General features: G+C 43.8%; 1 pseudogene; it reads left to right on the forward strand.

Annotated features, from left to right (window-relative positions):
* Positions 1 to 2755: 2755 nt before the first annotated feature.
* Positions 2756 to 3325, forward strand: LOC123450436 (annotated as a pseudogene).
* The last annotated feature ends 18461 nt before the right edge of the window (positions 3326 to 21786 follow it).

A 21786-nucleotide genomic window follows, 5' to 3' on the forward strand; every position in this document is an offset into this window, starting at 1 on the left:
TTCCACCTCCCCCACGTCCCACATTCAATGCGCGTCGTGGGTGGTGGTAAAATGCATAATTACAACCATAGTAAAACTTGGCCACATATGTTTGTGCACTCTTTTGGGCCTAGCCCAACAACATCACGGACTCAAGTGTGACCCAGGCCTAGGGGCTCCTGTCAGTGTACTGAAGAATGGGTCCATTAGTACACTGACTTGTGCATAGATAACAACAGCCTTAGCCCGGCAAGCCTTGTCAGGAAGATACTATGCCCAAGACAGCTCAACACAAGATCAACACACAGGCAAGCCCTATTGTGGCCAGAGAAGAACCGGCAAGATTCGTGCCTGGCAAGATCGCACTACCAAGCCACCGTTCCACCTCACCGGGCTGATTTACACCTATAAGTGAGGTGTCGAGCGGGCAAGCTATTAGGTAGGGCCTGTCGGGGCACGTGGCATCTCTCGAAAATTATCCCAACTTTAATGACACCCGTCCTAATGGCGAGACAGAAAAATAAGAGGTAGGTGGGCGAACGGAATAGAAGGAGAGGCCATCCTTTCTAGGGAACAACGCTAGCGCGACACCTCATAGTACATTTAGTGCATTTGTACTAATCTGTTAGGGTTAGGCATTTGGCTCTCTAGAATGCGTCGTCAGTTTGACCATTGTTAGCGCCACTGTTTGCCTCATGTAATTACCATTTTAGCCATTGTGGTGACCCCTTAGACTATAAAACGAGGCCCATGGCTACCTTTACAAGGGTGAAACCGTGTCCATTTACACACATAGCCGCACTTTTGAGCATCTTGCCAGCAAGCTTGCATTCCTTGTAACTAGGGTATACTCAAAATCTACAACCACATAGGGCGTAGGGTATTAGACTCAGACTGACCCGAACCTGTATAAACCTTGTGTGTGCATTGACTGGTGCTACTATTTGTGCACGTAGATCCCCACAGTTGAACCGCAAAGGGGCCTTACCGGTCGCATAGAATTTTGTACCTCGACACATGGCTCGAGACCTAGAGCTTCCCAAATGGTAACCGATACGGGGATGGTGGGAACACTCCTCCTAAGCGGCATTGCAACATGGGAAAGATGATGATTCGATGATAGTCTTGTAGTGTGAATTATCTGAGTGTTAAGCATGTCCAAGTAGAACAACCATCCAAAGATTCGGACCCCGCTAGGGACATTTCAGTCCCAAATGTGAGCATGGTTCAAATCAGACAACCGCTAGGCAAGAGCATCATACACACCCTTGGTGGATAAAGGGGGCCCAATGAGAAGTGATTATTCCTCGAGCGCTTCTGAGAGGTTCACAAACCACAACAAAAGTCCCAAAGCAGCCAATTCATTGGAAGCGGTTTTGGTTAGTCGGCTACACAAGCCGAGATCAATCCATCCATCACTATATTTTTAAAAAGAGAACTTGGCTTGCGTGGTGTGAAAACAAGGATCGGAATGTAATGGAGAGGGGCTTCTGTGGTTTGAAAACAAATCTAGGAATGTAGTGGAGACGGGCTCGGGAAGTAGCCATCTATCTAACCAAAAGAAAGTGCGGGAGCCATCACCTATACTAACCTGAGAAATCTCTCTGAGGGTATAAATGTGTTTAAAAATATCCTTGCCGAGGAAGGAGGTATTTTACCTAGACCTATGCAGGGTGGACTATTTAAGTATCCAATCCTTACAAGGCAAAAGTGGATAGTGTAGTAATTTGAAATCAAATTTCAATATAAGGCATAAAAATGTGCTCGGAAGTTTTTAAAACCTAGACCACATGCCTTCTTAGGCATACACAACCTATCCCACCCTACCAGTGAGTTAGCCCTCACACATAGTAGGTGGAGAGACCGTCTAGCATGATAGATAACAATATCAAACGACCCCCACGAGAGAGTAGATATCACATGAGTTGATAACAGATTGAAACATAAATGGATGGAGTTTATGTGGAGATAGGGGAAGGCCAAGGTATTTTTGTGGAAAGTTGGCCAGTGAGGTGGCCAGTGTCCCCACATAGAGGTGACGATCTCTGGCTCAATATTTACGGGAACAAATGTGGTGTTGGAGAAATTAATGGAGAGGTCGATGGCACTAGAAAAATCATCTAGGATATGTTTGAGATTCATGACAACTGATTCATCCGCCTTAAATATAATAAGTGTGTCATCCACATATTGAACGACCAGACGGGGGAGTGTTGGAGCGATGGGGTGGGCGAGGAGGTTTTGATCACAAGCGTTCATGAACATCCTTTGGATGGACATTTGCGTCAATTATGAATACGAAGAGAGGGATGGGATCCCGCTGACGTAAACCATTCTTGCATTCAATCCAAGGGCCAGGAATTCTATTGAGAAGGATGGTTGTTATTACCAGAACAAAGCAAGGTGGTGAACTAACAAATACTTTTATTTGAGAATCCATGGTAGCTAGGATAGAAAGTAGTGAAGGCCAACACACTAAGAGCATCTCCAACACTTGCGCAAAAAAGTGTGTGCGCGCGGTAAATAGAGCTTTTAGCGTGCATGGGACGGAAACGCGCCCTCCAGCGGACGCGGGAAACTAGCGCGCGCGTGGGAGAAAGCTGGCGGTCGCGCACTAGATTTGGCGCACCGCTTCGAGCACGCCTATAAATTGTGGCGCTCGCCACGTGGCTTCCCATCGCTCTCCTCGCCGCTCCCTCTGCCATGCGCTCTGCTCTGCCGCTTCCTCGATGCTCCCTCTGCTGCGCTGCCGCCAAAGCGCCGCCATCGAGCCACCATGCCGCCGCTCCGCCGTGGATCGTCGGGTTACACAGGTGTCCGTGCACGCCCCTCTGGCGTCTACTACGCCGTGATACGGTCTGGCGACGTTCGCCTCGACCTCGACACGTTCGAGACCGCGCACTAGGCTGCCCGCGCGTACGATGCGGCGACGTGGCGCCTAGGGAGGCCTCATGCGCAGATGAACTTCCACGACGTCTTCACGCGCGAGCTGGCACAGGACATCGCCCCTCCGCCTCGTCTGATAACAGACCAGGACCGTGACAAGCACCGTCGGTGGCAGCGCCGCCTCCTCATCACCGAGGAGGATGAGCGATCCATGGCGGAGTGGCGTCGGCGCCACCCGGAGGACGTCACCGCCGAGAACGCCTTCTGGGCAGAGAGGATGGCGAGGCGCCGCGAGGAGCGGGATGACTGGCGTTGGCGCAAGGCACTGGCCATATCATAATGCGAGGTCGTCAACAACGGTGGCAAGTCGTTCTTCAGGAGTGACGACGAGTGTTGGGATGATCTTTGGCTCGATACCTCGGACGATGATGATGAGGAGGAGGAAGAGGACTCCGAGTAGGTTCGAGTAGTTTTTATCTATATATCGTTTTATCTATATATCGAACAAATATCTATGTATCGTTATCTATATATGTACGAAATATCTATGTATCGTATCTATGTTTCATTTTTATCTATATATGCATGAAAATATCTATGCATTTAGCGTGCGTGCTGCATTTTACAGCGGTTGCTAGAGCCAGCGCTGGCCGCCATGCCAAAACAGGCGAACGACGCGTTGCAAACCCATTTTTTGCGTGTCGCGCTTTGCGCCGCTGTTGGCGATGCTCTAAGTCGACAGCCTTAGAGAAGTCCAACTTAATGACCATGTTAGGGTTCGACCGCATATTGAAAATTTTGGAGATTGTGTGTCCTGATAAAAACCCAGCCTGATCGGATGTACAAGAAGCGTGATGACCTTCTTAAGTCCAATGGATAGAAGTTTAGCAATGGCTTTATAGGACAATTTTGAAGCATGAGATGTCTGCCGACAGGTTATAAAAACAAAGGAAAATATATCTGATTTTTGGTTTATGAATGGGCCAGAATTTATGATAGAAATTTGACCTGGAACCATTTGGGCGAGGGTTAGCAAAAACGTTCATGTCAGCGAAGGCGTCGTAGATTTCCTGAGGTGAGAAAGGAGAATCCAGGTGCAAAAGTTATGGGGTGAGGTGTTGCGGAACGTTGCATGGGAAACAAACAATTTCCTACGCACACGAAGACCTATCATGGTGATGTTCATATACGAGAGGGAGATCAGATCCACATACCCTTGTAGATTGCTAAGCGGGAAGCGTTAAGAAATGCGGTTGATGTAGTGGAACAACTTCGTGATTCAAATCACCGTCGTCCCACGATCCGTCCTGATCTAGCGCCGAAAGGACGACACCTACGCGTTCAGCACACGTACAACTCGATGGCGATCTCCGCCTTCTTGATCAAGCAAGATAGACGGGGAAGTAGATGAGTTCTCCGGCAGCGTGACGACGCGCCGATGATGGTAATGATCTATTCCTGCAGGGCTCCGCCCGAGCTCCGCAGAAAACCGATCTAGAGGAAGAACTACGAAGTAGAGGTTTAGGGTTGCACGTGGCAAAGTTGTGTCTCAAAAACCCTAAAACCTCTAGTATATAAGAGGAGGGGAGGGGCTAGCCTTGGGGATCAAGGGAGCCCCTAGGGAGTTGGCCGAAGTGGAGGAGGAGGGACTCCAACTCCAATTCCGTTTGGGAAGGAGGAGTCCCTTCCTTCCTTCCCACCTCCCTCTTTTTTTCCTTTCTCCTTGATTTTCTTTCCTAAGCCGAAATAGTCCACTTGGGCTGGCCTCACCAGCCCACCAAGGGCAGGTGCACCACCCATGGGCTATTAGGTTCTCTCCCGGGTGGGTGGCCCCCTCTCGGTAAAAACCCAGAACCCATTTGTCACTCCCGGTACACTGCCGACAATGCTCGAAATCTTTCCGAAGGCCAAATGAAACAATCCTATATATCAATCTTTGTTTTCGGACCATTTCGGAAACCCTCGTGACATCCGTGATCTCACCCGGGACTCCGAATAAACCTTCGGTTACCAACACCCATAACTCAACTATACCGAAACGTCACCAAACCTTAAGTGTGTAGACCATGCGGGTTCGAGAAGTATGCAGACATGACCTGAGACACTCCCCGGTGAATATCCAACAGCGGGACATAGATTTCCATATTGGATCCTACATATTATACGAAGATCTTATCAGTTGAACCTCTATGCCAAGGATTCATATAATCTCGTATACCATTCCCTTTGTCCTTCGGTATGTTACTTCCCCGAGATTCGATCGTCGGTATCCCTATACCTATTTCAATCTCGTTACCGGCAAGTCTCTTTACTCGTTCCGTAATACAAGATCCCGTGACTAGCACTTTAGTCACATTGCTTGCAAGGCTTGTATGTGATGTTGTATTACCGAGTGGGCCCCGAGATACCTCTCCATCACACGGAGTGACTAATCCCAGTTTTGATCCATGCTAACCCAATGGACACCTTCGGAGATACCTATAGAGAACCTTTATAGGCACCCAGTGACGTTTGACACACACAAGGTGTTCCTCCGGTGTCAATGTGTTACATGATCTGATGGTCATAGGAAGGAATACTTGACACGCCGAAAACAATAGCAACAAAATGAAACGATCACATGCTACGTTTATAGTTTGGGTCTTATCCATCACATCATTCTCCCAATGATGTGATCGAGTCATCAAGTGACAACACTTGCATATGGTCAGAAAACCTTAACCATCCTTGATCAACTTGCTAGTCAACTAGAGGCTTACTAGGGACGTAGTTTTGTCTATATATCTACACATGCATTTATGTTTTCATTCAATACAATTATAGCATGGATAATAAACGATTATCTTGAAACAGGAAATATAATAATAACCATTTTATCATTGCCTCTAGGGCATATTTCCAACAGTTTCCCACTTGCACTAGAGTCAATAATCTAGTGTCACATCGCTATGTGATTTACATTGGAATGGATCTAACACCCATACAGTTCTGGTGTTGATCATGCTTCGCTCGTGGAAGAGGTTTAGTCAGCAGATCTGCAACATTCAGATCCGTGTGAACTTTGCAAATATTTACGTCCTCTCCTTCGACATAGTCGCGGATGAGGTTGAAGCATCATTTGATGTGTCTGGTCTTCTTGTGAAACCTTGGTGCCTTGGCTAGAGCAATGGCACCAGTGTGTCACAGAACAAAGTTATTGGATTTAGTGCGCTCGGCACAACTCCAAAATCCGTCATGAACTGCTTCATCCAGACACCTTCCTTAGCCGCCTCCGAGGCAGCAATGTACTCCGCTTCACATGTAGAATCTGCTACGACGCTTAGCTTGGAACTCCACCAGCTTACCGCACCCCCATTAAGAATAAATACGTATCCGGTTTGAGACTTAGAGTCATTCGGATCAGTGCCAAAGCTTGCATCGACGTAACCCTTTACGACGTGCTCTTTGTCACCTCCATAAACGAGGAACATTTCCTTAGTCCTTTTCAGGTACTTGAAAATATTCTTGACCGCCGCCCAGTGTTCCACTCCTGGATCACTTTGAAACCTGCCTGCCATACTTATGGCCAGGCTGACATCCGGTCTTGTGCACATCATTGCATACATGATAGACCATATGGCTGAAGCATAGGGGACGGTACTCATCTTTTCTCTATCTTCTGGAGTCACTGGACACTGAGTCTAACTAAACGTTATACCTTGTAACACTGGCAAGAACCCCTTCTTGGATTGCCCCATTTTGAACTTCTTCAAAACTTTATCAAGGTACGTGCTTTGTGAAAGTCCTATTAGGCGCCTTGATCTATCTCTATAAATCTTGATGCCTAATATGTAAGCAACTTCTCCTAGGTCTTTCATTGAAAAACATTTGTTCCAGTAATCCTTTACGCTCTCTAAAAACTCCACATTGTTTCCAATCAGCAATATGTCATCCACATACAATATTAGAAACGCTACAGAGCTCTCACTCACTTTCTTGTATATACAAGATTCTCCAACAACTTGTATAAACCCAAACGCCTTGATCACCTTATCAAAGCGCTTATTCCAACTCCGAGATGCTTGTACCAGTCCATAAATGGATCGCTGGAGCTTGCATACTTTGTTAGCATTCTTTGGATCGAAAAAACTTTCGGGTTGCATCATATACAACTCTTCCTTAAGAAAACCATTAAGGAACGTCGTTTTGACATCCATCTGCCAGATTTCATAATCAAAAAATGCAGCTATTGCTAACATGATTCGGACGGACTTAAGCATCACTATAGGTGAGAATGTCTCATCGTAGTCAAATCCTTGAACTTGTGAAAAACCCTTTGCCACAAGTCGAGCTTTTATAAACAGTCACATTACCGCCTGCATCCATATTCTTCTTAAAGATCCATTTGTTCTGAATAGCCTTGCGACCTTCAGGTAATACTTCCAAAGTCCACACTTTGTTTTCATACATAGATCCTATCTTGGATTTCATAGCCTCTAACCATTTGTTGGAATTCGGGCCCACCATTGCTTCTTCATAATTCAGAGGCTCATTGTTGTCTAACAACATGATAGATAAGACAGGATTCCCGTACCACTCAGGAGCAGTACGTGATCTTGTCGACCTACAAGGTCCGATAGTAACTTGATCCGAAGCTTCATGATCATCATCATCATCTTCCTCCTCAACTGGTATTGCCTCGACAGAGATTTCTCTCTGCCCTGCGCCACCATCCTGTTGGAGTAGAGATTCCAGAACCTCATCAAGTTCTATCTTCCTCCCACTCAATTCTTTCGAGAGAAACTCCTTTTCAAGAAAAGCTTCGTTCTTTGCAACAAACACTTTGCCCTCGGATCTGAGATAGAAGTTGTACCCAACTATCTCTTTTGGGTAACCTATGAAGACACACTTTTCCGCTTTGGGTTCCAGCTTTTCAGGCTGAAGCTTTTTGACATAAGCATCGCATACCCAAACTTTAAAAAACGACAACTTTGGCCTCTTGCCATGCCATAGCTCATATGGTGTTGTCTCAACGGATTTCGATGGTGCCCTATTTAAAGTGAATGCAACTATCTCTAATGCATAACCCCAAAATAATAATGGCAAATCGGTAAGAGACATCATAGATCGCACCATATCTAACAAAGTACGAGTGAAACGATTCCACATTGTCTTAAGTGAGCACCAAACTCGAAACTCAGATATTCGCCCCCTCGATCGGATCGTAGGAACTTGATCTTCTTGTTACGATGATTTTCAACTTCACTCTGAAATTGTTTGAACTTTTCAAACATTTCAGAGTTGTGCTTCATCAAGTAGATATATCCATACCTACTCAAATCATCAGTGAAGGTGAGAAAACAATGATATCTGCCGCATGCCTCCACACTCATTGGCCTGCACACATCAGTATGTATGATTTCCAACAAGTCACTTGCACGCTCCATTGTTCCAGAGAACGGAGTCTTAGTCATCTTCCCATGAGGCATGGTTCGCACGTGTCAAGTGATCCAAATCAAGTGACTCCAAAAGCCCATCAGCATGGAGTTTCTTCATGCGCTTTACACCAATATGACCTAAGCGGCAGTGCCAAAAAAAGGTGGCGCTATCATTGTTAATTCTACATCTTTTGGTCTCAATGTTATGGATATGTGTGTCATCACAATCAAGATTCAATATGAACAAACCCCTCACATTGGGTGCATGACCATAAAAGATATTACTCATAAAAATAGAACAACCATTATTCTCTGACTTAAATGAGTAACCGTCTCACAATAAACAAGATCCATATATAATGTTCATGCTTAACGCAAGCACTAAATAACAATTATTTAAGTTCATAACTAATCCTGATGGTAACTGAAGTGAGACTGTGCTGACGACGATTGCATCAACCTTGGAACCATTTCCCACGCACATCGTCACTTCATCCTTCGCCAGTCTACGTTTATTCCGCAGTTCCTGCTTCGAGTTGCTAATGTGAGCAACAGAACCGGTATCAATTACCCAGGCACTACTATGAGAGTTGGTTAGGTACACATCAATAACATGTATATCACATATACCTATTTTGGTGTTGGACGCCTTCTTATCAGCCAAATACTTGGGGCAGTTGCGCTTCCAGTGACCCATCCCCTTGCAAGAATAGCACTTTGTTTCCGGCTTAGGTCCAACCTTGTGTTTCTTCATCGGAGGGGCAACAGTTTTGCCGCTCTTCTTGGAGTTACCCTTCTTGCCTTTGCCGTTTCTCTTGAAATTAGTGGTCTAATTGACCATCAACACTTGATGTTCTTTCTGGAGTTCTGACTCTGCGAATTTCAGCATCGCGAATAACTCGCCGGGTGACTTGTTTATCCCTTGCATGTTATAGTTCAACACAAAGCTCTTGTAGCTAGGTGGCAGTGATTGAAGAATTCTGTCAGTGATAGTCTCTTGTGGGAGTTCAACTCCCAGCTCAGCTAGACGGTTTGAGTACCCAGACATTTTGAGCACATGTTTAGTGACAGACGAATTGTCCTCCAATTTGTAAGCATAGAATTTATCGGAGGTCTCATGCCTTTCGATACGGGCATTCTTCTAAAAGATAAAATTCAACACCTGGAACATCTCATATGCTCCATGACGTTCCAAGCATCATTGAAGTACCGGTTCTAAGCCATACAAGACTACACATTGAACTACTAAGTAGTCCTCCATACGTGCTTGCCAAGCGTTCAAAACATCTTGTTCAGACGTAGCGGGTGGTTCATCTCCTAGCGTTGTGCTACTTCTCAAATAACAGCGCCAGAAATTGACACGTTGACGGAGATTGGGCTTGCGTTGATTTTTCCCTTGAAGAGGAAAGGGTGATGCAGCACAGGAGCAGTAAGTATTTCCCTCAGTTTGAGAACCAAGGTATCGATCTAGAAGGAGGGTCTCCTCAAGTCCAGAGTACCTTCCCAAACACACACAAGCTTGCACCCAATGCTTCAAAGGGGTTGTCCATCCCTTCAAGATTGTTTGCAAAGTGAGATCTGAAGGCGGAAACTGTAACGAAGTAAAAAGTGTAATGCTGAAAATATGGTGTGGAGTAGACCCTCGGGGCCATAGTGTTCACTAGAGGCTTCTCTCAAAATACCAAGTATTACGGTGGGTGAACAAATTACTGCCGAGCAATTGATAGAACCGCGCAAAGTCCTGACGATATCTAAGGCAATGATCTAGCATATATGCATCACGTCCAAGACAAGTAGACCGATACTTTCTGCATCTACTACTATTACTCCACACATCGACCGCTATCCAACATGCATCTAGTGTATTGAGTTCATGACGAACAAAGTAACGCTTTAAGCAAGGTGACATGATGTAGAGGGATAATATCAAACAAATGATGAAAACCCCATCTTTTTACCCTTGATGGCAACAACACGATACGTGCCTCGCTACCCCTTCTGTCACTTGGTGAGGTCACCGCACGGTATGAACCCAAAACCAAGCACTTCTCCCATTGCAAGAATCATAGATCTAGTTCGCCAGACAAAACCCACAACTCGAAGAGAATTACAAGGATATCAAATCATGCATAAGAGAGATCAGAAGAAACTCAAATAAGATTCATAGATAATCTGACCATAAATCCACAATTCATCGGATATCGACAAACACACCACAAAAGAAGATTACATCAGATAGACCTCCATGAAGATCATGGAGAACTTTGTATTGAAGATACAAGAGAGAGAAGAAGCCATCTAGTTACTAGCTATGGACTCGTAGGTCTATGGTGAACTACTCACGCATCGTCGGAGAGGTCATAGTGTTGATGGAGAAGCCTTCTGTGTCCGAATCCCCCCTCCGGCAGGGCACCAGGACGTGCCCCAGATGGGATCTTCCGGAGACAGAAGCTTGCGGGGGCGGAAAAAGTGATTACGATGCTCCCCTGATTTTTTTGGGAATATTTGGGAATTTATAGGCGCAAGATCTAGGTCAGGGGACCTCCAGGGGGCCCACAAGCCTGCATGGCGTGGCCCCCCTGGCCACGGGGTGGGGGCTTGTGGGGCCCCTGGGGCTCTTCTGGCTTGGCCCCCAAGCTCTCCGATCTTCTTCCGTTCCAGAAAAAATCTTTTCGGGGATTTTCTTCCATTTGGACTCCGTTTCAAAATCTCCTATGAAAGGGGTCAAAAACATGGAAAAAAAAGGAACTGGCACTTCACTGGATTAATAAGTTAGTCCCAGAAAATAAATAAAAGGCATGCAAAACATCCAAAGTTTGAGAAGATAATAGCATGAAACCATAAAAAATTATAGATACGTTGGAGACGTATCAAGCATCCCCAAGCTTAACTCCTGCTCGTCCTCGAGTAGGGAAGTGATAAAGAATAAATTTTTGATGTGGAATGCTACCTAGCATAGTTGTCCTTTGCAACTTCTTTCACGTGGCATGAATGTTCAGATCCGTACGATTCAAAACAATAGTTTGCTATTGACATGAAAACAGTAATACTTCAAGCAAACTAGCAAAGTAATCATGAACTTTCGAAATAACAAGGCCAAAGAAAGTTATCCCTACAAAATCATATAGTCTGGCTATGCTCCATCATCTTCACATAACTAATCTAAATCATGCACAACCCCGGAATTGTCCAAGTAATTGTTTTCGCACTCCTACTTTCTCACACTTTTTATAACTATCACGCAATACATGAGCGCGAGCCATGGATATAGCACTATAGGTGGAATAGAGTGTGGTGGTGGTTTGTGAGACAAAAAAGGAGGAGATGGTCACATTAACTCAGCGTATCAATAGGCTATGGAGATGCCCATTAATAGATATCAATGTGAATGAGTAGGGATTTCCATACAAGAGATGCACTAGAGCTATAAGTATGTGAAAGCTCAAAAGGACAACTAGTGGGTGTGCATCCAACTTGCTTGCTCACGAAGACCTAGGGAAATTTTGAGGAAGCCCATCATTGGAATATACAAGCCAAGTTATATAAAAGATTCCCACTAGCATATGGTAGTGACAAAGCAAGAAGCTCTCAATCATGAAGAACATGGTGATAATATGAAGCACAAGTGTGGAAAAAGATAGTAGCATTGTCCCTTCTCTCTTTTTCTCTCATGTTTTTATTTGGCCTCTTAGGCCTCTTATTTTCTTTTCTCACTTTGTTTTTGTTTTTGGGCTCTTTGGCATATTTTTATTATTATTTACTCACATGGGACAATGCTCTAATAATGATGATCATCACACTTTTTAGTTACTCAAAGCTCAAAGATCACAATGATGATGACTCCATAGGGAATGCCTCCGGCAGTATACCGGGATGTGCAACGATCTAGTATGATCATGCAATGGCAATATCAGAGTGACGACACAAGTCATGAGACGGAACGGTGGTAGTTGCATGGCAATATATCTCGGAATGGCTATGAAAATGCCATAGTAGGTAGGTATGCTGGCTATTTTGAGGAAGGAATTTGGTGGGTTTGTGCACCGGCGAGAATTGTGCGGCACTAGAGAGGCTAGCAATGGTGGAAGGTGAAAGTGCATATAATCCATGGACTCAACATTAGTCATAAAGAACTCACATACTTGTTGCGAAAGTTTTTTTATTAGTAATCGAAACAATGTGCTAAACGATACTCCGAGGGGAAGGGTGGTAGGTATAAACCATCGCGCGGTCCCGACCTCAACACAAAGGATGACAACCAATAGATCAATTATGCTCCGACTTCCTAACATAGCGGTTCACCATACGTGCATGCTACGGGAATCACTAACTTCAACACAAGTATTTCTAGATTCACAACACCCTACTAACATAGCTTTTAATATTCCTGAATCCATGTCTCAAAACTAATTGAGAGGAATCGAAACTTTTCTTTCTACTCAATGCACATTAAGATGGAAGGTTTTGCATCCTATTTGGGTACCTAGCACATGGGACTAATTTCATAGCATAAGCCAACTACCAAATCACGCACCGCCGTGCTCTAAAGATATAAGTGAAGCACAAGAGCAAAAGGTATCTAGCTCAAAGGATATAAGTGAAGCACTAGAGCAAAAGTATCTAGCTCAAAAAGATATAAGTGAAGCACTATGAGCATTCTAGCAAAATCACGATGAGTGCATGTCTCCCTATCTCAAAAGGTGTGAAACAAGGATGATTGTGACACAACAAAAAGAAAAGACTCCTAAGATACAAGACGCTCCAAGCAAAACACATATCATGTGGTGAATAAAAATATAGCCCCAAGTAATGTTACCGATGGATTGAAGACGAAAGAAGGGATGCCTTCCCGGGGCATCCCCAAGCTTAGGATTTTTGGTGTCCTTGAATTTGGCTTGGGGTGCCTTGGGCATCCCCAAGTTTGAGCTCTTTCCACTCCTTGTCTCTTTTTCCATGAGAACGTCACCCAAAACTTGAAAACTTCACAACACAAAACTTAAACAGAAACTTGTGATAACATTAGTACAAGAAAACAAACTACCACTTCTTTTGGTACTGTATCAAACTTGAATTCTATCTATATTGATGATGGGCTACTGGATTCTCACTTTTCCATGGCTAGTACCCCCCGATACTAACCATAGTTTCATAAAAACAAGCAACCAACTCAAAAAAAAACAGACCAATCTGTAGCAATCTGTATACTTCGTATACTTTTGGTACCTCAAAAAATCTGAACAATTACGACGGTCTGGGAAAAAAGCATATCAATCAGCAGCAAAAAGAATCAACTCAAAAGCTCTTTCTGAATAAAAATGAAAAATCATCTCGTGAGCAGAAAGTTTCTGTCTTTTTCCAGCATGATCAAACAACCATTACCAAGACTGATCATAAAGGCTTTGTTTGGCTCAAACACAAAAAGAAACACAAAAAACACAATCACAACAGAATTATGGAAGTATGGACGCAACAAAACAGAAATAAAAAGATAAATTCATTGGGTTGCCTCCCAACAAGCCCTATTGTTTAACCCCCTTAGCTAGGCATAGAAGTGATAGAATCACGTATCGTCGTCTTTGGTGCTCAAACCATAAGTGGCCCTCATCATGGATTCATAAGGCAATCTTATTTTCTTTCTAGGAAAGTGTTCCATACCCTTCCTTAAAGGAAATTGAAATCTAATATTCCCTTCCTTCATATCGATGATAGCACCAATAGTCCTTAGGAAAGGTCTACCAAGAATAATAGGGCATGTAGGATTGCAATCAATGTCAAGCACAATGAAATCCACGGGTACATAGTTCCTATTTGCAATAATAAGAATATCATTGATCCTTCCCATGGGTTTCTTGACAGTAGAATTAGCAAGATGCAAATTAAGAGAACACTCTTCAATCTCATTAAAACCCAGAACATCACATAAAGACTTTGGAATTGCAGAAACACTAGCACCCAAATCACACAAAGCATTGCACTCATAGTTTTTGATTTTGATTTTGATGGTAGGTTCCCACTCATCATGAAGCTTTCTAGGGATAGAGACTTCCAATTCAAGTTTCTCTTCAAGAGCTTTCATCATAGCTTCGACGATATGATCGGTAAAGGCTTTGTTTTGGCTATAAGCGTGTGGAGAGTTCAACATGGATTGCATCAAAGAAATGCATTCAATCAAGGAGCAACTATCATAATTGAATTCCTTGAAATCCACGGTAGTAATTTCATTACTACTCAAAGTTTTAACGTCTTCTACCACACTTTTAATGCTCTTAGCATCAAGATAGACGGACTCCGAATCATTGGGGCACTTTTCAACCAAAGTGGATTCATATCCAGCCCCATAATCATTAGGTTTGACACAAGAAAACAAAGATTCAATGGGATTCACACCAAGCACTTTAAGATCTTCGTGATTCTCATCACGAGAACATGCCTTTTTAAGCCATTCATGTCTAGCACGAATTTGGGCGGTTCTTTCTTGGCTCTAAATCATGGAAACAGGCATAGCTTTCAAAGTTTCATCCATGTCGATGTTGGGACGAGCATATCTAACTTTCAAAGCATCAACATCACAAGAAATCCTATCAACGCTCTTAGCCAAATCGTCAATTTTGAGTAGTTTTTCCTCTATGGACGCATTGAAAATCTTTTGAGAGTTGATGAACTCTTTGATATTACTCTCTAGATCAGAGGGTAATCTATTGTAATTTCCATGAGTATTGTTGTAGGAGTGGCCAAAATTATTAGAGGAGTTACTAGGAAAAGGCCTAGGAACATAGTTTCCTCTAAAAGAATTGTTGTTGCCAAAGTTATTCCTACCAAAAGAATTAACGTCCAAGCTAGCGTTGCTACTCTCAATCAAAGAAGACAAAGGAATATCTTTAGGATCCAAAGGAGCACTTCTACTAGCAACCAAATTCATTAACTCATCCATCTTAGCACTCAACGAGTTAATTTCTTCTATAGCGTGTACCTTCTTACTAGTAGGTGACCTTTCAGTGTGCCATTGGGAGTAGTTTGTCATGATGTTGTCTAAGAGCATTGTGGCTTCTCCTAACGTGATTTCCATGAACGTTCCACCTGAGGCGGAGTCCAAGATATTTCTAGAAGCGAAATTCAAGCCAGCTTAAAAGATTTGAATAATCATCCAAAGGCTCAAGCCATGAGCGGGACAATTTCTAATCATTAATTTCATTCTCTCCCAAGCTTGTGCAACATGCTCATGATCATGTTGCTTGAAATTCATGATATCATTACGGAGTGAGATGATCTTAGCCGACGGAAAATACTTGGATATATAAGCATCTTTGCACTTATCCCAAGAATCGATACTATTTTTGGGCAAAGAAGAAACCAAGTTTTTGCGCGATCTCGCAACGAGAAAGGAAAAAGTTTCAATTTAATCATGTCATTATCCACATCTTTTTTCTTTTGCATATCACAAAGCTCAATTAAGGTATTGAGATGGGATGCGACATCTTCACTAGGAAGGCTAGAGAATTGCTCTTTCATAACTAGATTCAGCAAAGCGGCATTGATTTCGTATGACTCCGCACTAGTGGCGGGAGCAATCGGAGTACTAATAAAATCATTATTATTAGTATTCAAGAAGTCACAAAGTTTGGTGTTTTCGTTCATGGTGACTTCAGCAAGCAAGCAGCACACAAGCAAACAAAAAGCGGGCGAACGAAAAAGGCAAATTGGTGAAGTGAGGGAGAGGAAAACGAGAGGCAACTGGCAAACAAAGTAAATGCAAGAGATGAGTTTGCGTCACTTACTTGGACGAGTTCTTGACTTGATCTTCCTCCCCGGCAACGGCGCCATAAATCACTCTTCTACTTCTGAAACAACAGCGCCAGAAATTGACACGCCGATGGAGATTGGGCTTGCGTTGGTTTTTCCCTTGAAGAGGAAAGGGTGATGCAGCACAGTAGCAGTAAGTATTTCCCTGAGTTTGAGAACCAAGGTATCGATCCAGAAGGAGGGTCTCATCAAGTCCAGAGTACCTGCGCATGAAGGGGTTGTCAATCCCTTCAAGATTGTTTGCAAAGTGAGATCTGAAGGCGGAAAGTGCAACGAAGTAAAAAGTGTAAGGCTGAAAATATGGTGTGGAGTAGACCCTAGGGGCCATAGTGTTCACTAGAGGCTTCTCTCAAAATAGCAAGTATTACAGTGGGTGAACAAATTACTGCCGAGCAATTGATAGAACCGCACAAAGTCATGATAATATCTAAGGCAATGATATAGCATATAGGCATCATGTCCGAGACAAGTACACCGATACTTTCTGCATCTACTACTATTACTCCACACATCGACTGCTATCCAACATGCATCTAGTGTATTGAGTTCATGACGAACATAGTAACGCTTTAAGCAAGGTGACATGATGTAGAGGGACAATCTCAAACCAATGATGAAAACCCCATCTTTTTACCCTTCATGGCAACAACAGGATACGTGCCTCGCTACCCCTTCTGTCACTGGGTGAGGTCATCGCACGGTATGAACCCAAAACCAAGCATTCTCCCATTGCAAGAATCATAGATCTAGTTGGCCAGACAAAACCCACAACTCGAAGAGAATTACAAGGATATGAAATCATGCATAAGAGAGATCAGAAGAAACTGAAATAAGATTCATAGATAATCTGATCATAAATCCACAATTCATCAGATCTCGACAAACACACCACAAAGAATATTACCTCGGATAGATCTCCATGGAGATCATGGAGAACTTTGTATTGAAGATACAAGAGAGAGAAGAAGCCATCTAGTTACTAGCTATGGACCCGTAGGTCTATGGTGAACTACTCACGCATCATCGGAGAGGTCATGATGTTGATGGAGAAGCCTTCTGTGTCCGAATCCCGCCCTCCGGCAGGGCACCAGGACGTGCCCCAGATGGGATCTTGTGGAGACAGAAGCTTGCGGCGGCGGAAAAGTGATTACGATGCTCCCCTGATTTTTTTGGGAATATTTGGGAATTCATAGGCGCAAGATCTAGGTCAGGGGACCTCCAGGGGGGGCCACAAGCCTGCATGGCGCGGCCCCCCTGGCCGCGGGGTGGGGGCTTGTGGGGCCCCTGGGGCTCTTCTGGCTTGGCCCATAGCTCTCCGATCTTCTTCCGTTCCAGAAAAAATCTTTTCGGGGATTTTCTTCCGTTTGGACTCCGTTTCAAAATCTCCTCTAAAAGGGGTCAAAAACATGGAAGAAACAGGAACTGGCACTTGGTACTCGATTAATAAGTTAGTCCCAGAAAATAAATAAAAGGCATGCAAAACATCCAAAGTTTGACAAGATAGTAGCATGAAACCATAAAAAATTATAGATACGTTGGAGACGTATCACGCTGCATCAAGGACTTAATTCTTTTTCCCAGCTTGTAGGATAAGCCTCAGATTATGAGCCCACTCTACAAGGTTGCTACCATCATCTTTTAGCTTAGCTTTCTCTAGGAACGTATTGAAATTCAGGGTTGCTACTTCGTGAGCCATTGATCTACAACATAAAATATTGCAAAGTGGACTTAGACTATGTTCAAGACAATTAGAGTTCAGCTAATCATATTACTAATAAAGTCCCACTCAAATAGATACCCCTCTAGTTATCTGAGTGTGGCATGATCCAAATTTCACTAACTCAAGTCCGATCATCACATGAGTTGAGTGTAGTTTCAGTGGTAAACATCTCTATGTTAATCATATCAACTATACGATTCATGCTTGACCTTTCAGTCTCTTGTGTTCAGAGGCTATTTCTGCACATGCTAGGCTCGTCAAGTTTAACCCGAGTGTTCCACGCATGCAACGGTTTTGCACCCGTTGTATGTGAACGTTGAGTCTATCACACCGATCATCACGTGGTGTCTCGAAACGACGAACTGTCGCAACGGTGTACAGTCGAGGAGAACACAATTTTATCTTGAAATTTAGTGAGGGATCACCTTATAATGTTACCGTTGTTCTAAGCAAGATAAGGTGCATAAAAGGATTAACATCACTTGCAATTCATAAGTGACATGATATGGCCATGATCTTGTGCTTCTTGATCTCCATCACCAAAGCACCGACATGATCTTCATCGTCACCGGCGCCACACCATGATCTCCATCATCGTGCCGCCATCGAGGTTGTCGTGCTATCTATGCTATTACTACTAAAGCTACAACCTAGCAATATAGTAAACTTATCTGCAAACACAAACGTTAGTTTAAAGACAACCCTATGGCTCGTGCCGGTTGCCGTAGCACCAACGTGCAAGTCGATATTTAACTATTACAACATGATAATCCCATACATCCAATATATCACATCATGTATTTGGCCATATCACATCGCATGCACACCCTGCAAAAACAAGTTAGACGTCCTCTAATTTGTTGTTGCGTGTTTCGCGTGGCTGCTATGGGTATCTAGTATGATCAAATCTTACTTACGCAAAACCACAACGGTGATGTGCAAATTGCTATTTGACCTCTCTCCAAGGACCGCCTCGGTCAAAACAAATTCAACTAAAGTTGAAGAAACAGACACCCGCCGGTCATCTTTATGCACCAAGTTGCATGTTAGTCGATGAAACCGGTCTCTCGTAAGCGTACGAGTAAGGTTTTTCCGGGCCGCTTCAATCCAACAATACTGCCAAATCGAGAAAAGACTAAGGAGCGCAGAAAATCGAACGTCAACGCCCACAAAAACTTTTGTGTCCTACTCAAGATTACATCTACGCATGAACCTAGCTCATGATGCCACTGTTGGGGAACGTTGCATGGGAAACAAACAATTTCTTATGCACACGAAGGCCTATCATGGTGATGTTCATCTATGGGAGGGAGATCGGATCCACATACCCTTGTAGATCACTAAGTGGGAAGCATTAAGAAACGTGGTTGATGTAGTGGAACAGCTTCATGATTCAAATCATCGTTGTCGCATGATCCGTCCCGATCTAGCGCCTAACAGATGACACCTCCGGGTTCAGCACACGTACAGCTCGATGACGATGTCTGCCTTCTTGATCTAGCAAGAGAGACGGGGAAGTAGATGAGTTCTCCGGCAGCGTGACGGCGTGCCGGTGATGGTGATTATCTATTCCCGCAGGGCTCCGCCCGAGCTCCGCAGAAAACCGATATAGAGGAAGAACTACGAAGTTGAGGTTTAGGGTTGCACGTGGCAAAGTTGTGTCTCAAAAACACTAAAAGCTCTACTATATAAAGGAGGAGGGGAGGGGCTAGCCTTGGGGCTCAAGGGAGCCCCTAGGGCGTCGGCCGAAGTGGAGGAGGAGGGACTCCAACTCCAATTCGGTTTGGGAAGGAGGAGTCCCTTCCTTCCTACCCACCTCCCTCTTTTTTTCCTTTCTCCTTGATTTCTTTCCTTGGGCGAAATAGTCCACTTGGGCTGGCCTCACCAGCCCACCAAGGGCTGGTGTGCCACCCATGGAATATTAGGTTCTCTCCGGGGTGGGTGGCCCCCTCCCGGTAAAAACCCGAAACCCATTCATCACTCTTGGTACACTGCCGGCAATGCCCGAAATCTTTCCGAAGGCCAAATGAAACAATCCTATATATCAATCTTTGTTTCCGGAACATTCCAGAAACCCTCGCGACGTCCGTGATCTCACTCGGGACTCCGAACAAACCTTCGGTCACCAACACTCATAACTCAACTATACCGAAACGTCACCGAACCTTAAGTGTGCTGACCCTGCGGGTTCGAGAACTATGCAGACATGACCTGAGACACTCCCCGGTCAATATTCAACAGCGGGACCTGGATGTCCATATTGGATCCTACATATTCTACAAAGATCTTATCGGTTGAACCTGTGTGCCAAGGATTCATATAATCATGTATACCGTTCCCTTTGTCCTTTGGTATGTTACTTGCCCGAGATTCGATCATCGGTATCACTATACCTATTTCAATCTCCTTACCAACAAGTCTCTTTACTCGTTCCGTAATATAAGATCCCGTGACTAACACTTTAGTCACATTGCTTCCAAGGCTTGCATGTGATGTTGTATTACTGAGTGGGCCCCGAGATACCTCTCCGTCATACGGAGTGACAAATCCCAGTCTTGATCCATGCTAACCCAACGGACACCTTCGGAGATACCTGCAGAGCACCTTTATAGTCACCCAGTAACGTTGCGACGTTTGATACACACATGGTATTCCTCCGGTGTCAGTGAGTTACATGATCTCATGGTCATAGGAATGAATACTTGACACGCAGAAAACAATAGCAACAAAATGACATGATCACATGCTACGTTTATAGTTTGGGTCTTGTCCATCACATCATTCTCCCAATGATGTGATCCAGTCATCAAGTGACAACACTTGCATATGGTCAGAAAACTTTAACCATCCTTGATCAACTGGCTAGTCAACTAGAGGCTTACTAGGGACATAGTTTTGTTTATATATCCACACATGCATTTATGTTTTCATTCAATACAATTATAGCATGGATAATAAACGATTATCTTGAAATAGGAAATATAATAATAACTATTTTATCATTGCTTCTAGGGCATATTTCCAACATGAGGGTGGGATAAATTCTTTGCAATGAGATATTCCAAATGGGCAAGAAGGGAGTTCCTAGAATGGATGAGTAATAGGAGGTGAGAATGTGGCTTTTTGCACCATGTGACGTGAAAATCTCATTCTTAAGTGAGATTGTGTGGAATTTGTTATGCTGACGACGTTGAGAGGTTGTGGAATAAAATGATTTAGAGTTTTTATGACTCTAGATAGCCATTTTAGTTTTGGACCTAAGCCGCCACTTGATCATTTTTTTCTCGAATAGTTCTGTCTAGCACCTTAATGACTTGATGTCATATGGGAAGCTCGGCGAGGGAAAGGAAACACGATTCTTCGATGGAGTCTATGAGGTCTATCAGAAGTTTACATTTTGGCTCACGAGCATTAGTAGAGATAGTGTTTTGTGTCACACGGAAAGGGCAAGACACATTCATTTAGCGCGAGAGTGATTGTGAGAGGGGCTGGTTGGTGATAGGGGACAAGGCCCAAGATGAGGCAATGACCGACCTGTGTACCTGGTTTTGAGCCCAACCTGATTCAAATCTAAAAAGTATGTGATGTGGAAAAGATGTGCAAATCGAAACGACAAGAGGACCTTGGTCCGAAACCAAGACTAGACACCAAAGAGTCTGTAAAAATTGATCCCAAGAGTCATTAAAAAAATGTGTTCAAGGTGTTCATGGGTTTGTTTGTCACGTTTATATGACCAAGTAAATCTTATATCAAGAAGTGGGAGTTCTACCAGATCCAAATTATTGATTCATTGGTTGAAAGGGGCGTCCATGTGTTGACCAAATAAGTCATTATTTTTGTCCAAAGCATATATCATAAGGTTAAAACCGCCACCAATCATCTTGGATAGATTTTGAGGAGGAGAAGAGGCTCATAAATCCGATAGGAAGTCAAGCTTAAGTATGTGATCGGCAGGAACGTAAACCTTTGTAACACTAAGGGGGG

Source organism: Hordeum vulgare, chromosome 4H (assembly GCF_904849725.1).
Source record: "Hordeum vulgare subsp. vulgare chromosome 4H, MorexV3_pseudomolecules_assembly, whole genome shotgun sequence".
NCBI lineage: Eukaryota > Viridiplantae > Streptophyta > Magnoliopsida > Poales > Poaceae > Hordeum > Hordeum vulgare.